General features: G+C 39.4%; 1 protein-coding gene and 1 long non-coding RNA gene across 12 annotated transcripts in view; one reads left to right on the top strand and one right to left on the bottom strand.

Annotated features, from left to right (window-relative positions):
* Positions 1-5,578, top strand: part of LOC310898032 — a 60,840-nt gene extending 55,262 nt beyond the window's left edge. For all 3 annotated transcript variants that reach the window (XR_014582899.1, XR_014582900.1, XR_014582901.1), the window contains one exon: positions 911-5,578. This is a non-coding gene — a long non-coding RNA (uncharacterized lncRNA). The remainder of the gene's footprint in view (positions 1-910) is intronic.
* The window catches only part of LOC310898026 (uncharacterized protein), a gene marked incomplete at its 5' end in the record, with an annotated part of 223,633 nt that overhangs the window by 1,263 nt on the left and 204,925 nt on the right, over positions 1-17,445 (bottom strand). For all 9 annotated transcript variants that reach the window (XM_083832398.1, XM_083832399.1, XM_083832392.1 and 6 more), the window contains one exon: positions 9,489-9,616. The remainder of the gene's footprint in view (positions 1-9,488; positions 9,617-17,445) is intronic.

A 17,445-nucleotide genomic window follows, 5' to 3' on the forward strand; every position in this document is an offset into this window, starting at 1 on the left:
ATCTAAGACCCATTTTGGTTTGATTTACATGGCTCTTTGTAATGGTTCTGGTGGATATTTTGCTGTGAGAAAGTGTCTGAAAGGCAATCTATCTGCAACAAGGCTTTGTCACTTGTCTTAAGTCACTGAGTGCTCTGCTGCACTGCCATCGCTATCCTGAGCTCACAAATGTGACATTAACGTATGTATGCTGAAAATTATGGCTTATGACTTGGAAATAAGCCATAATAATAACTTGTCTGTGTTATACAATACCCATCTATTGACAATCAGGGGAATGAAAGCTACTGATGCACCCCAAAACACATTTCTTTTCCTTTGAATTAGCTAGTAGTTTTCAGAAGTGGTTGACAGTCTTTACTTTCAGCAAAAAGAACTGCATTAATATTTACAGTATTGCTCAGGAGAACGTATCTAATTGGGTGCTGAGTAGCAATTGATACAAAATTGATGTGACTTTTAAGCTTGTACATAGATATATAGAGATACAGCTATTTTGGAGTGATGTGCAGGTGTATGCATAGCTATCTGTGTGTGTGTATGATACCTCCCAAGATTCATTCCTATTCTCTCAATATTTAATAGGAGTTACGCACTTTCACATCAGCCTTGAAGCCTCCTTTGATCTGAGAGAGTTGCTGCTACTTGTGCAAATTATTTTGGAAGCTTTGTGAGCTATGCATATCAAGCTATGATAACTCTAGTTTTTTTTAATATCATTAAAATGTTTAAGCCCTCAAGATCTGTTAGGCTGGTGTTTTGGTTTCCGCAAATTAAATCCCCTTGAAAAAGCTAATTTATCAACTGAAGCAGATCATCATAGAAAGCATTAAGACCATAAGCAGTAATAGCAAACAATAATGTTAAAATGTAGTCACCTGTTTCCCTTGTGATTTGTTTTGTTTTACAGTTTCTGCATAACATCATCTCACCCAAGACAAACAACCTCATGAAGGGCCAGATTTACCTCCTTGCTGGCATCCGCTATGGCAGCAGCAACGACAAAGACAAAATTGTTGTCCACTGACGGTGCCTCAGTGAATGGTGCTAGCTGGAGTTCCTGGCAAGCCGCTTCTGGTGGGAACCAATTTGTTTGCTTGCTTGCTTGTTTTGTTAACCACCCCCCAATCTGGGCTTCAAGCGGAGGTCCAAAACCAAAGTATAGTGACTAAATTTGTTATCTATAGTTCATCTTTAGTTTTATAGCTACTGCTGTAGTTTAATAGCAAGCTGGGAGCTAGAATATAAATACTGTCATTTCCTTCCTGAAACACACATACCTTGATAGAGTAATTTACTTCTATAGGACTATAGTTGAACATATTCTTTTAAAAAGGAGTGAACTGATTGAATGATTCCCTCTCTCCTTGTAGGAAAGTCTCACAGTACCAGTTCTGGGTTGAACAATGTGCTCCAGTGAGCAGCACCCCACCAGCACGACTGGAGTGAGAAGCTTTACCAAGGTAGGAAAAAAACCTAAAACCCTTTTACCTAGGTTAGGAAGGGAGCGGAGACTTCAGTACCTAAGTCTCATTTTACCAGGAGTTTAGCCAGAAAAGGATCAGGGACCAACCAAACAAATACGAAACACAGGAAACAGCATTTCCTAATCAAAATATTGAGGATTTGTGGGAAAAATACTGCAGGTTTTCACTGCAGAATTTTACAAGAAAATTCTCCAAAGTGTTTATTGGGTGGAGTTAGCAGATCACATCTTCTGGTGTTCTTAGTACTGGGAGGACTGAAACGAAGGCACGTGAGATTCATGGCAGTTAAAATTCCTGCAGTATAAACAAACTCATCCAATTTGTGACCATTTCAGTTTGTTTTGTTTTGTTTTCAAAATTGTTGGTGTTATCCAAAACATTGCATTGGCTCTTTACTTGCAGGATAACAACACTGCCATTCATCTACTTCAGGTATACTGATCACAGCAAATGGGCAAATTTGCAATTTTTAGGATTGTTAACATTTTTTCTGGACTTACCTAATTTTGTGCAGAGTCATAGTGGGTGTCTATTAAATAGTAGCAACATTAAGATGCAACACGTAACTTTTTCTGTAATACAAACTCTGTACATTGTGCCTCAATGACAGAAATTAGGGGAATGAAACCAATGGCTTCTCTTTTTTAAAACAGTCACTCACTGGTGATTGTGGGGAATTCATAACTCCCAAGTATAGACCATTAAAAAAAAATACGACAATCATATTTTAGGTGGGTTCTACCATGAACACTTAGGTTATTTTCATCCTGATTTTCTCAGTTTAAAAATTAAAACATTGTCCTTCAAACGTATCTGAGATCCCGGTCTTGTTTGTGCTAGATTTTGCTGTTGCTCTTGGGGAGAGTTTTGGCCCCATGTTTCAGCTGCTTTGGAGTGCTGCTTTGGGGTCTGGTGCAGGTGATTTTTACTGCCACAGGAAAGGAAAGCATACTTGTTTAGTGAACTGTAATGGAGAACAGACTCACTGTTTCCTGATTTCTGAAATACAAATTCAAACAACACAGATTTGTCCTTTACCCAGGGATGAGTGACAGTAAGGTAAACATAAAGTAAGTGAAGGCAAATGTAACTGATCCCAAATATCAGCTGTCTATTGTATCTACAGCACTTTGGAAATTCATATCTATCTGGATATTTATATAAAAAAATAAAAACTTATATAAAAATAAAAATTGTGAACTCTGCTTCAACATAACACAATTCTAAAAACACTCATTTGGGTTTTTAGAAAACTCCACATATAATTCAGAAATTAGGCTTTTTTCCACTTATTTTCCTGTTACCCTTCTTCTGTTAAACTGCCTGTTAACTGATGCCTGTTAAACTACCAATGTCCATGATTGTAATGACTGCTTTGCTGAAAAGGAAAAATTTTCTCCATCTACTTGTGAAGGGGATTCAGTTGTCACTCGTTGTTGCAGTCATCTCTCTTCACAGCCCCTTTATTCTGGTGGTTAGCACCCAGCATCTCGTCATCACATTTTATTGTATTCTGGTGCACTCTGTGGATCCTACATTAAGAGGTGTGGCTGTAGCCTTTTTAAAGATGGTAAATTTTCATTATATTGTAAAAAACTGCAGGCATTTTACAGCATTTTAATGCAGGCTTAATTGGGTGTGCAAAATGCAAGTGTAATTACAGTTGTGGAAGAAGCTCTACACAAATAGTTTGGCTATTTAGAGGCATAATTATCCAGATTGCATTCACAAGAATTGTAACTATATATGTAAATCAGTTAAAATGCTTTCTAAATAGCCTATTTTAGTCATCCTAACCTTTTGCATTACATAACCACAATGAAGAACCTCGAGAATGGCATCTACAAATGCAGCTTTCTTTGCTGAGTCTTTCTGTGGGAAACTGAGAAACAGCATACTACCTTCTTGGGTTTAAAAATAAAATAATAATAATAAAAAAAAAGCCTGAAAATGCAGCAATGCCTTTTGCGTTACAAGACCTGGAACTTCAAGAAGGTCCTCTGAGACCACAGGAGCCCCCATTCAGATGCAGGTCTGAGGAGGCAGCACAGGACTGACCAAGCCTGGGGGGAGGGAGCTGCAGGATGAATCTGCTGAGTGACACAGGGCAATGAAAGTTTTAGATCCATTCAATTTCCCTGAAATGATGAAAACCACGTTTTTACTCTTCTTCCTGTACTGTACTGCTGTGAGAACAGAACTCCTCCTTGCACAAAGAGCTATTCTAAGATTTACTGGTGAAAATGGAAGTTTTACAGCATTTTAGAGAACATAGATACAAACAGAAGCCTATTTTACATACAAATAAACCACTGATGTTCCTGTTTCTGTCTTTTACACTTTTATCATATTCCAGAGTAGTTCTGGAAAGTGTCTTCACCATGTTTCCTGCAGCTTTTTCCAACCGACACTTTTAAAGTAAGGTTTTATAATTCAAGCAGAAGAGAACACCAGTCTGGTGATGGCTGGGAATAAATTCTTTGCTGCAGTGAAGCCAGTGAGGTTCTATTCACAATTGTCATGAAATTGAAACATTGATTCAGATTTATTTTAGTTGTTTCAAGTCTTCATATTGGGTCAAATTTATATCTCATATGCAAGCATTCCTGCTTAAGAATCCCCCTTGGAACCAGAATTTTTCTATTCAGACCCATCACTGGAATAAATTCATTGATAAAATAGCTTGTGTTCTGCAAATGCTGACATAACCATGCTCTAATGCACAGCAGTAGGTAGAGCAGAGCATCTCTCTCACTTTCTTACTGTCTGATTAATATTCTGAATAATGCAGGTTTCTATGGCCTTTTCTTGTCAATTTGTTTCTTGTTAATATTCCCAGTCAAACCAGCTTCCTTGGTTCTAAACTCTACTTTTACATTTGAGCTCAAAATGAGCAATACGCCTTTTTTTAAAACACAATATTATTACACGATACATTAAGGACAGTACATGCTTTTTAGGAGGGCTAGAAAAAAAATTGCCAATTCTGGGCTGAAGGAAGTTTTTTTTTTTTTTTCCCCCCACAAAAAAGCCCACAAACAGGGAAAATCCCAGCAACAACCAACTGCCCTTTCTGTTCTCCCCAGAACTTCACATTTCACAAAATGGTTCTGTTTTCATTGGAAAATGTTTTACTTGCATCAGAAACGGAGAAGCTTTTGGGTGTCTCCCTATATTTGCAACTTAAAATACTTCAAACTGACCCCAAAGCCAAAGCAGTGGCTAAAGAACTCTTTTTCTCAGTTTCCAGCCAATCTTAAAGCCATTATTTTTTAAAAAAATCATTTATCAGCTAATCTTTTTTTGAAATAAAAGTCTCTTTGCCATGAAAAAAAAATTAACATCTTCTATCCAACTCAATTTATGAATTGACATAGTAACAATAAAGTAATACAGAAGCCTGTGCAAGTATAACCATCTGCTCTGATACTTTTAAATTAATGGAATTTATTAAAACTTCAAGCACTGTTTATAACTATACTCCAGATTTAATATACAGCCTAGCAAGATGACGAGATAGTTGATGGCTTTTTTTTTTACTGAAAGTTTTTTTTTTTTTTTGCTTTTTTGCATGTTTTAAGAAGAAATTCTCAAAGACTTTACTATTTTTCTTAATGTTTCCCACTCTCCAGGTTGTTTTTTCTTTTTGAGTTTTTGACTCTTTTTTAAGTTTAAGGCCTCGTCCACTTACTTTAAGGGAATACATCCCTTTTGTCTAAGCCAAATTATATCTTTGTGTACAAGTACACTAGACCATTCAAAAAAATTACACTACTTTTAAACTTATAATAGCTCTTTGAAAGGTCTTAACCAAAGAATATAATTCAAATGCAATTTCTACCAAAGGACCTAATTAAAAATATATATTTATTAACATGGCTTGACCAGCTTCAACCAGGGGACGGTGGGGATTCAGCTGAGGGTGGGGAATGTGCAGGTGTTTGTGTGCCACTTGTTTGCTCAATTAGAGCACAGCTTGCATGTTAAGACATAAACAGACAATTAAGCCTGGAAGAGGAAATTTTGGCACAGTGGAAATTTCTTCACTGGTTAAAAAAAACACTTTTTTTTTTTTTTTTTAAACCTCCAAATACATATAACAACGGCAGTAAAGAAGTTAAGAGTAGTCATGCAATCCATTACTCTGAAATCATCACTTATTTGCCACTAATGGAGTCATTGTGCTGCTCTCTGGCTGTACACAACAAAGCGCACAGTATCACAGCTGCATAAAGGAGCCATGTTTTCTGTTTGTATAAGCCTTAGCTATAACATTCAATTATCAAACAATACTAAAAATAGGAGGAAAAGAACATTCCTGACTATAATGTTTATTGGTTAAATCAGAGGCTGTGGTGACTGCAAGTTTTAAGAACATTTTGAATATATCTTTTTTTTTATTTTCTGTTGGCCTTTGTTTTGAATATATCTATTTTTTTTAATGTTTATTTTCTGTGGGCCTTATTCTGATATTCCAGTGATGTAAATTTGTTGATTGCAGTAGGCAGATTTATAATAAAAATAGTGCAATTAGATGAAGGCCCAAAAGCCAAAGAAGTGTTAAAAATTTTCAGAGAATGACTAAATGATCCATTATGTTTTGGCAACTGCAAACTCATTTCCTACCTGCTGTTCGTTTTGTGGTTGCTATGAACCAATTATTTCAGATAATGTGGGAAACAGTCCATTTATGAAAATCCATCAAGAAATCATTATTCCACTAGAAGCAATGTGCTTTTTTTAAACAGAATTGGAGAGTATGGATTCAAAAATGTTTTCTCACTTTACTCAGGGCAGGGGGGATAGGGAGGAAGGGGCTGGGCTGGAGGGCTAGAGCCATGTTCTCTGGAGTTTTTACTGAGCAGTTTTTGCATCTGAAATGCACTAGATGAGGGTCTATGTAGTACAGTATACAGCATCTTATTCCATCTCCAGGCACAGGGTATGGCAGCACGGTCAGGAGCCTGAAAGCGCAGCAGCTTTGGCTGTTATATATGATACATGTATTTATTTATCTGGCTATATATAATGTCTATGTATATCTATCAATCTTCAAACTGTGCCTCACTGTCCTGCACCAGGCATATACTCTTTGTTAGTGCTGCATGCAGGAAAAAAACAATACATAAAAAGTTATACAGATTAAAGCTCCCATTAGTTGCTACTTAAAGAACACTCAGCATGTTCCTACAAAAATATGAGACAATCTCATTATTGCTATTTCTCATTTTTTTGCTGTAGTTTCATGATGCCTCTGCCAGAGGTTGGTTGTGGCGCCCTTGCGTTAAGCTCAATATGAGCATGGCAAATGAGGATTTTTCCCAGTATCCTCACCAAGGGCATAAACAAGCGAGGAAGCAAGCAAACCCCAATCTTATATGCGGGCCTTAGTTTGCCCATGACAGACATCCTGTTTGACCTGTGCATCTGTCCTTCGGGAGTACAGCAAAGCTTGTGGATGGCAGAAAAGCCAAAAGCCCGTGTTAAGGGTGCACCTGTGTTATGCAAAACCAGTGAGAGTGACGAGGCTTGTCCAGTGCTCTCAGCATTTGTTCCTTTGTGCTTCCGGCTTTCTTTCTCCCAGGCTTTAATATAAGAAGCTGCACGCTCTAATACTGAAAATGCTTTCCCTGCTTTACCCAGGATCCATTGCTTCAATGGGCCAATTCTCCACAGGCTTCCCTCTCACTTGCAGCAAAGACGAGGTTTGCCCCAGGCTGACTTGCCAGGGTGGATCTGGTACCTTCCCACTCTCAAATGAGTGCGTACAGTGAATAATTACTGACCTTTTTTTCCCCCATACCTCAGTGCAGGGCTGAATACACCGGGTTGCCTCCTGGAGGGACTCCTTTCTAAACTACACTAACCCATGACCAGAATAAATGATTACAGACCTCTCTGTGCCACCGAGGGCTTTAATCATTACAAAGTGGCACTGCCAGATGCCTTCCTGATGGTAAATCAAGGCAATGCAGCAACTCACTCTTTCACTGCCTCTGTTATTAAATGAAAGCTCACTGGGATTTTTTTAGGTTACTGCTTCCTGATTCTGCAATTTGAGGAGCTGGAGGAACCAGCTGTGCCCTGGGGCAGTGGCTGAAGGGAGCATAGCAGCTGACCTCTGGATGTGTGCAGGGTGTCAGGTGCCGCTCACAGACCACTGTGGTTTTGAGGCCTAGGGACTTAACATGGTTAGGGGTCTGCCTCATGCTAGCACAAACCCTAAATAAAAGTAAGTGCGCTGTAAAGCCTCAACAGTCACATGGGAAACCAAAAAATTATACAGTAATAAACAGGCTGGCATATCTTTTTTCTAGAGAACGCCACTGTTCAGCATAAATAGCTGTAATGCTACTCGGAACGGGATTATGTTGTCCACTCTTCTGGAAGAAATGCAGCAGCAAAGCAAGAAAACGAAAAACTCAGTGATGACTGCACATCTTCCCCAAAGCGTTATCTCAGAAGGGGCAACACATAAGCCCCTAAAGGCTCTTTTTGCTCAAGAAAAGAGGGCCTGCCGTGCAGCTGGGAAAAACAGGGTTCTTCACGTACCCTCGCGCTGACTCAGAAAGATCAAACCCTAGTACCTGGAACGCAGTGGTTCCTTGTACATTTGTTTTTCCTTCTTGTAAATTGGTTCTTTTAACAGAAGAAAAGAAGATGAATCTATGTGCTTTCTTTTGCTTATATCTATCATTTGCTTTTTATTATTTTTAGAAAAAAATATTCTAAATTCCTTTATATTGGATACTTTGAGCCGCATCTTGCATCAAATACTAGAAAAATCCTACCCTAAAAATGCCCTACCCATTCCACAGCAAGTTACTGTGGATAACTTGGCTGTAATTGGGCATGAACTTGGAGGCCCAGTATGGCTTGGGCCAGGACCCCCCATTAGGGGTGCGTGGTGCACCCGGGCAGGGCCGTCAGTGTCCTCCAAGCCCTGGCATCACCCCAGTTACACCACGCTTTCCTCAGACATCAAACCCAATTCTTGTTAGGGACACCCAGCGGAATCCATAGATTTCACACATCTACTCAGCTGCAACAAGAAATGTATACACAAGTAAAACAAGAAATTAAACTTGGCTTAGGACAGTTTCCCCTCCCTTTTATTTATTTTTGTCTTAGATAAAATAAATGTAAACCTCCTTACTTACCTTACTGTTCTTCACAAAAACTTCATTTTCTGTGGATATGAATTAAATATATTTTTTTTTTCAAAAAAGCTCCTTTATGAAAGCCAGGTTTAAAGAACACAATTACTGCTGAAGAAACCCTACAGAATGTGAATACCAGTTTTGTGCAGATTAAGAGACAGTATTTCCTGAAGAAATAGGCTACAGTTCCAAATGCAGTGGATTTTAGTGCTTTTTTTCAGAGTACCGCTAACAACTTTTCTATCTGCAGAAGCAGGTAAGGAAACCAAGAGCAGCAGGGCTTGTGTGTCACAAGCACTCTGTGATGCGTTCAGCACAAGTTTATAGCATTTGCAAGCCATGAATGTGGCCTAGGTCACCAACAAAAATTTCCCAACCTCTCCGTTGAGAGGAAAAACTCCCTATTGAGCTTTGTGAACAAGTGAACAGTCCTCGTTTGCAGTCCCTTAGAAAGAAGGGCTCTGCAACTAGAATATATTACAGAAATGTCATGCAAAGCACAGATGCTAAAACGGATCACGAGACAGATGGTTCAAGACTTCTTTTGGAGTTGGCTGGATTGCCTTTAACAAGAAAACATTTTTCTAAAGGCTGGAATGTTTCACTCAACATTCCCCAGTTTTCTTGGGTCCAGGCTGCTTTGATGTAGCAGGTTACAGGGAAGTTTCCTAGTGCTCTCTGCAAAGCAGTTCTAGCTCAGGTCTCTGCCAGATTCTGGATAGTGCGTCTCATCTTGGGCCACTTCCCTGTGGCAAGACAGTGACTCTGCTCAGCACCCCGATCACTACAGCAGAAACGCTGTGGCAAGTCAGATCCCCACATTAATGCCTCCCACACTTACCTACCATTGCTTGACCCAAAGAGCTCTTCCGAAATCAAGGCACCGACACTGCCACCTGAGAGCCAGCCTTAAACCATTCCTTTTCAGCCCAACACAGAAGAGAGCCACGGTGTTGGCACCAACAATACCTGCAGAAGAAAAAAGGTCATTTTTGGGTTTAGTTTGTAATCTCTGGGCAAATGCTGGATGTTTTCCCCTTTCAGCGAAGCAAGCTGATTTTTTTGTCATGCTGTGGAAGAGCTAAATTCACTTGCTGGCAGGGCAAGGTCAGTAACATAATTTCTCTGGACATCTTAACCCCAAACTGTTAACTGGAGCACACTGCGGAACTATTACGACATCTGGAGCAAAAATGCATTCACCTCAGGCCTGTCGCGGCGTTCAGCCTGGCAGTGTCCTCACCAGCTGGTTCCTTCCAGCTGGCTGCCCTTTCCCTGCAGAACAAGCTAGCTTTATTGCTGAGAGGCAGACGTATGGGTTGGGTATTGCACAGACATGTCCAAAAGCAAGGGCAGAAACTTTCCATAAATGCTTCAGGTCATCACTCAGGATGAGCAGAAGGGAACAAACTTTATTTTGAAAGAAGTCCAGAAAAGATGGCACAGCTCACACTGCTTCACCTGTGAGGTAGCTCATACTGGCCTCCTCTGAATATGTGATGGGTGCCCAGCTCACCTAAATACTGCCATCTGGGGAGAAAATACTACTCTCAGTCTGTTTGGGCCTCACAGTGGAGGTACCAGCGTCTCTTCATCTCTGCGAGCTGAATGCAATGACCTGTTAAGCCAGTGGTATAAAGCAATCTCTGAATTTGGCCTTTCCTGTGAGGACTTCATATGCTAGTGTCTTTTTATTTCAGGAACAACACTGTTCATAAATCAGTTCTCTCCTAAAGGACTTGGGGAAAATACAATATTATCTTAATTAAACAAAAGTGTTTTTCTGCAGATCACTCCAAATGGAACAGAATGACAGCCACATCAATGTACGTCCTGTAATTCAGAAAATGCATTCAAAAATGTTTCATCTAGATTAAAACCCTATTCCTCCTGCCAGTGTCATTTTCAATTTACGGCTGGGGAAAAGCAGGGGGCTGCAACTTGCTCTTACTGATTAGTCACCCATGTTTTCTCTTTCTTTATCTCACACCAACAACATCGGGTATCTGATCCAAACGCTCACTGGAATGCTACAAAAAATGTTGGTGCATTGATAAATGCTTGTTTTGTTTTTTTTTTTAACTTCTGGGCAAGTCAGTCTAGTACAAAGATGGGTGAAGGAAAGGCTAACCATATATAACATGATTCAGAGAGCAGGTGGATGGATAATTTGCAACACAGATTGTAAACCCTTGTGCCATTTTAATGTGTCATTATAGTAATGGGAGATTTATGCTAGCAATACTTGCAGGTTTTTGCCAAAAGCACACATTGCCTAAATTGAGACTATTGATGTAGTGCTCTCATCATTTAAGGTGCATTAGAGACACTATAAGAAGAGAAATGTGGAGAGGGACATTGGGATGCTATTAGTGAGTTGCATATGAAATTAAATGGGAAATGAGCAAAACTCCATCTCATCATAGCACAAAACGTCTGTCTCTGCATGAAAATAAAATCATTCTTATTCCACTTGCATGCCGTATGCTGGTAATTTGCACAGCACTGAGTGGTATTATTCATTCAACGTGGCTAATATTATTTATAGCAATTTGAAAAAAGCCTATTTAATTGCCCATAGATAGCATAATCTCTCTAGCAAATATCTCCCAAATGGAGACCTGGACAACACGAACTGTGCAATACTCTGCTGATGGCCCATGCTATAAAGGTCCCTGTAGTCTGTATATGTATATGCGAGGATTTGGAGTCCAACCACATTTCAGATAGGGTGAGATGACAGTTCAGGCATTAGACAGTAACAGTATAGTTGGCTGGAAAGTTATGTTTTTTATCAGAGGGAATCATGCCATATGTGTCTGTTAACAAAAATAAATAAATCCAAACCTAAATAATTTCAACTAATAACAGCAAACAGCCTGGATCTCTCTAAACAGAAAAAAGAAGCTTAAACGTTTTGAGTTTCTTACAAAACAAACAAATAAACAAACAAACAAAGTCCACCAGATAGGAAGAAAGAGAAAGAAGGAAAAAGGAAAGAAGAAAAAAAAAAAGAGAGAAAAAAGGCAAGAGCAAAACCTGTTACTTGGCCAAGTATGGCAGCACTGTAGGTCCCGATATCCCTCCAGTCTGATAATAGAGACACGTCTCCAGTTATCTATATGATATTTTCAAATGACCTCAGAGGAGCACATGCTTTTAGCTACAGGTAGGCAAGAGTCATTTTGTGTTATATTGTCCTTTTTTACACTGTATTCATGCACATTATTTTCTCACAAATTAACAAAGCCACAGGATTACTGGGAGAGGTTGTGTAAAGTACTTTTCCCTGAGCAGTGAGTAGTTTCAGTAACATATCTGTCAAATGAGAGGCATTTCCTCTTGCATAGTGCTGCACAAAAAGAGGTTCAAGGAGAGAATAAGACAGAAAAAACACTTGCTGTTTGTATCATAAGCATTACTTTCCCCCAACAAAAGCAGAACTTCGGCAAAAGTCAAATCCACCCATGAGAGCTGGTGTCAGAGTAATAAAGGCAAATATTGCAAAGGAAAATTTGGATCCTGGCCTAAAGAAGTTGAATATGAGTTTTAAAGGTACATTGTAAGTCATCTGATGGATGGTCCAGTGAGAGCAAGAACAACCTGGCTGCTTTGGCTCTGAACTTGGCTCTGGAGAACTGGGTTTAGTTCACAACTCAGCCACAGGCTAAAATATTGGACATGTGTGTGCCCTCTTTTCCCTTCTGTAACAAGGGATTATTTCTTCAGTACTTCACACTGGTGAGAAAAAACAGAATTCATTAACCTCTGTGTGTTCTCACATGCTCCCATCACAAAGGTCATATATAAATTACACTGTAAGAGTAACTAGTTGTTTTAGTGGGTTAGTGTAAGTATTAACACACCATGAAATATTGGTGTTAAAATCAGCAGCTGGTGAGAAATTCAGAAAATCCCCCCTTTCCTTCGCAAGCTCCGTCATTAAACATTTGCTTGTTTGCATTTGATTACGTCGAAAAATTTTGCATTGCAGAATCCTGATCCATAGTTCTCTTTAATCACAATTTATTGTGATTTTGATTGCTTTCAATTCCTGCAGACATTTTGCTACCTGTCAACAAACACAACAGAAAATAACTTTTGAAACTATGCATCAAGTCTGCAGTTAGCAGAAAGCAGCTGAACCACTGAAGTGGGAGTCATACGGCACTGTTAGAGGGGGGCATTTGCTCCCCTGGAGTACACGGAGATATTGATCCAAAAATCCCGCAAGCAGCAGTTTTGGCAGCATCTCCTCTACATAGGTGTTTAAGCAGGTAAAACAGATTGTCTTCTGGCAAGTGGTGGTACTGAGACTCAGGCTAAAATTTATTCAACACTAACAGGTGAACCTGAATTTCTACCTGCCAGTTTTTCACCTGTCTCTTTTTTAAATACAAACAGTTGAAATCCAAAACTCTTAATCTAATTAGACCTTGAGCTTTTGTGAACTCGTCTGTATCTCTGCTCTACATTTTACAGTTAGGCAATTTCTGTGAATGGGTCTAATTAAAATATGAAGCAGCATGCAGTGTGTCCAAACATAAAACAGAAGTATCTCCACGTGTTTTTTTTTGTTTTGTTGTTGTTGTTGTTTTGTTCTTTGTTTGTTTGTTTGTTTTTCAAGTACCACAGGGAGAAAAGGCAAGAAAAGTGCTAACATTAAAAAATGTTATTAAACGCTTTTTTTGAATAATGATATGCTGTGCAGGAGTAACCATGTATTTTGCTGTGGTCTTTTCTGGCTCCCAGCAATGACCTCCTTCCAATTTTCCAGTTCTTCCTTTTTGAAAAAGAATGGTCCTTGAGTATGTTTCTGCTCATTGCTATGGCTCGTGCCCACAGAGCAGAGGCTATTACAAACTTCAGTTGTCTGTGGAGGCTTACACTGAATCAAACACAATCATACCTTTTTTTGCATTAAAATATCAACCTTTGTTAAAGAAAAACATGACACTGCTTCCCAAACTCTGGAGAAGCTCTGAAGACATTCTGAGAGTTGCATGGGAAATCTGAAAAGACGTACAAAAGGGAAATTGCCTTTACAGCTGTAGAGATGAATCATACACATTCAATTTTCCATGTAACTGCAGCTTTCAGTGAAACACCCCTGTGTTGTTGTCCCAATCTCATTGTAACCATTACCCATGCTCCTCCTGATGCTCCATGTTACCTGCAGTATGTTTAGTTACAGACATTTGGATTTTCAAGCACATGATTTTCCAGTTAAAGCCAATGAAGGCTCTAACTTGAATTACTGCTGTTGCTCCTTGTGATTTTTCATGTCTTACAGTTATTTTTTTTCTGATAGCACCAGTCACAACATTGCACATCATGGGATTGTAAGACGATTCCATTTTTATTAAAAAGAAAATATTTAAAGATATCACGCAAAGATTGAAATGACGAGTGCAAAAAGCTGAACATCCCAACATCTACTGTTTCCTAAAAGCATGTGAGTTTTTGATGCTTCAGTTACAGGGATTTAATGCTTGGAAGTGTAGGGACTGATGAAGATGTCAGCCCAGAGCCTAGCTCTAGGGTTTGCTGTAACCAGAACACTGAGGAAAGTACTTTTCTACTGTCACTTTTTTTTTTTTTTTTTTTTGGCTGCTTTTGGTCTCTGTTGGGGTGAGGAGATATTTTTAACCAAAAACCCTTTTGCTGTGAATAACTACCGAACTAACACAATTTAGCCATCTTTCCCTATACAGGAGTTCCCCAAGGGGAAAAAAATAAAAAAAAATTAAAAAGCCCACGTAGGAAAGAAGGCAAATGAATGAAGTGTCCCAGCTGTAGGTCCTGCAGCGTTTGTACTTGGGCTGTGTGTCTCATGCACCAGTGCTGGTGCTTGGCCATCAGTCCTGCTTGCCTCAAACCAGGAGGAGTTAGCAAAAAAATACATGGGACGGGGATTTGCTAAAAAGTTCTCACTGGCCTTAAAATATTTTCATCCCAACTAAGTACCTGCTGTCCACGTGAACAAGTAAAATTCTCAGTGAAACGCAGACCACACACTAGAAGTTGTGAAAGAAACTGGATTCACTTATGATGCCACGTGTTGATTATTGCAACCTGCTGATTTCCCTCCACCTGCACAAGCCTTAAAATTCACGCTGTCCTTCATGGTCACATTACCGTGATGGCATTGCCATTTGGGACATGGAAATGGATTTGCTACTTGAGTTGAAGCTTAAGCCACACTCTTTTATAAATCCAGATACGAAAAAAAAAAAGCTTCAAAATGACTTTGTTGGTAGGTTACTTCAAATTTTTCTTCACATTGATAGCTGAAATACTAAATGGCAGATCTAGTCGAAATGCATAAATACAACATTTCTCAGTACTGCTCACTGAGAATATACAGTGAATATTTTGAAACTAATTCCCCTTGCTGTTTTCTTAATTCATGAGTCTTAACATATTGGGCACTAGCTACCAAATCCCAGTCTCTTTAAAATTCAGCGGGAGTTTTTATTATTGACCTCAGTAAAGCTGGGATTTCAACTGCATTTTAGGGAGGTCACCAGTTCCATATTTAAAGTCAACTGGAGTTGGACTACACTGTCCCAGAGCAGCTGAACCGCTGAGCTGCCTTCAGTTTGTGCTAGCCTGAACGACAGCTCATGTTTTCAGATAGGTCTCCAGCCCACACAAATTACAGCTGCTCCATAGTTTGTACATGAACAGCTTTCAGATCTTGGTTTTGGTAAGCATTATGGAATGAGATACAGATTTGATCCTATTCCTGACTTTTTTTTTTCCTTTACTTTGGTCACAGCATAATTTGCAGAGAGACTCAAAGTGATGACCTTCAAATGAGGTACCCAAATGAGGTTACACAGCTGAGACTGATTACTTTTCCCATCAGGATACCTGTCATGGTAGTTTTGGTGATCTCTAGACATCCATTTCTCCACTTGTTTCCCAATAATAGGAGAAATGGACCACACAACAGAATGATGAAGGAAATTAAAGTAAAAAAAAAAAAAAAGGAGAGAAGCATGTGGTGTTTTACTACAAAATACCTTGGATCTGAACAACCCTGAACATGCTGATGAATTTAGACAACCAGCTTATCCTGCACCTTGTAATGATGGTTCAAACTGAATTGAAGGTTGGAAGTGAATCTTCCAGATTTTGCGAGAGTTTTACTTGACTGAACTTTACAGCAGGTTCTTTCCAAACCATGTCATGTGTCTTGGTTGTGACAGGAACAGAGGCTGACAGAACTTTGCATTCATGGCCTCTTCTTTACATTTTAAAGCTGAAAATTACTGGGATATTTACCTCTGTCCTTAACAGAAAATCTGCATCTGGACCTCACTACAGCCATTGGCAACAACCCCACTAATTTTACTGAAATGGGACCAAATAGATACAAAAAATTAGTTTTTCCTGATGAGCTGTTGGGGAGCAGAGCATCCACTGCTGAAAATGTACTGTTCATCTGATAATAACAATCAATAGCTAGTGAGAGCGCTCAGATAAAGAAAAAGCCTAAAGCCGGTCTCATGCTGGCACAACATACAGCGAGACAAAAAGCTAGCTTGAACCTGAGGAGTACAGACGCCGCTGAAAACAGCACACACACAGGGCCATCTGCTAAAAAAGGATTTTTTTCCCCCTAAGTCCTCCCAGGTTCAAAACCAGCTCAACTGAAAAGTGAAATTATATAGAGTAGCTTGAATTCTGCTGTCCAATCCGGAATAGCAAGAGACAAAACTGGGAAGAAACAGAATGATCACTTTAGCAACACAAGTTATGAAGCAAATGAACCCTCCCTCTGCTCTGCTTGCAGATATCTATACTCTAAGCAGAATAAATGTAACAATGTGGTGGTACAGTCTGTCCTGGAGGTTTATTTCCGTGGTCCCACTGAGCCTCTGAGGACATATTAAGGAGTAATGGCAGATGCATGCAGGTCATTTGACTTGCTGCAATGATTCTGGCAGCTGGACAGATGTGTAAGGACTGCAAGAGTCAATTCTGTAATGGTAAGGCACAGTTGACTAAACTGGATAGTTCTGGGAACTGAGCTTGTTTATATGATTTTAAGTGGTTTTAAAAATTGAATATTAGCAGGTAATAGTTATACAGTTATGAGTTCAGTTAACAATCTGGACAGCTTTTTTAGTACAGACTGCTTAGATCTAAATAAAATGATTGAAGCCTATTTGTTCCAATGCCCATAAGCAATTCTTTTTTTTTTTTAAACTGCGTTTGCAAAGCCACCTATTTTAAATATCTGACTTCTATATGCACTGACACTCCTCTCAGGAGACTAACTAGCAGAAAAGAAAAATAAGCAGTGACACTGCTCTTACAGTGGATCCAATCCCTGAACTCAGTGAGGTGCTGCCAATATTTTTGGCAGAGAACTCCAAAAAGATCGTGCCTAAAGCTGCAGAGCTGAGAGGTGAAGAGAGCAGTAGGTGTTGCAGCGGAGCTGACCTGCTCTCAGGAGGCAATCCACTTTGAGGACACCCACTGGCTCAGGCTAGTGATAACTGAAAATACGAAGTGCCTAAATCATGTAACCTGATGTGGTGCCAGTAGGTTAATAAATATGATGACGCAGATCTGCTGCTCCCTGTCCCTGTTACTCTATCACAAAGTACAAATTCATCTAAATTAGAACTGGGGTGCAGTCATCAATATTCTGAGGTGTTTTCAGAGCTGAGTATTTATTTCAGAGACTTGCCCCTCCTGAACAGGGTATTGGTTCTCTGGTCCTTTTTAAAAATTACCTAAGTTCCATCCCAAGCAAAGAACTTATCCCAAAATCTTTATTAAAC

Source organism: Anser anser, assembly GCF_964211835.1.
Source record: "Anser anser genome assembly, chromosome: 3".
In the NCBI taxonomy this organism is placed as follows: Eukaryota; Metazoa; Chordata; class Aves; order Anseriformes; family Anatidae; genus Anser; species Anser anser.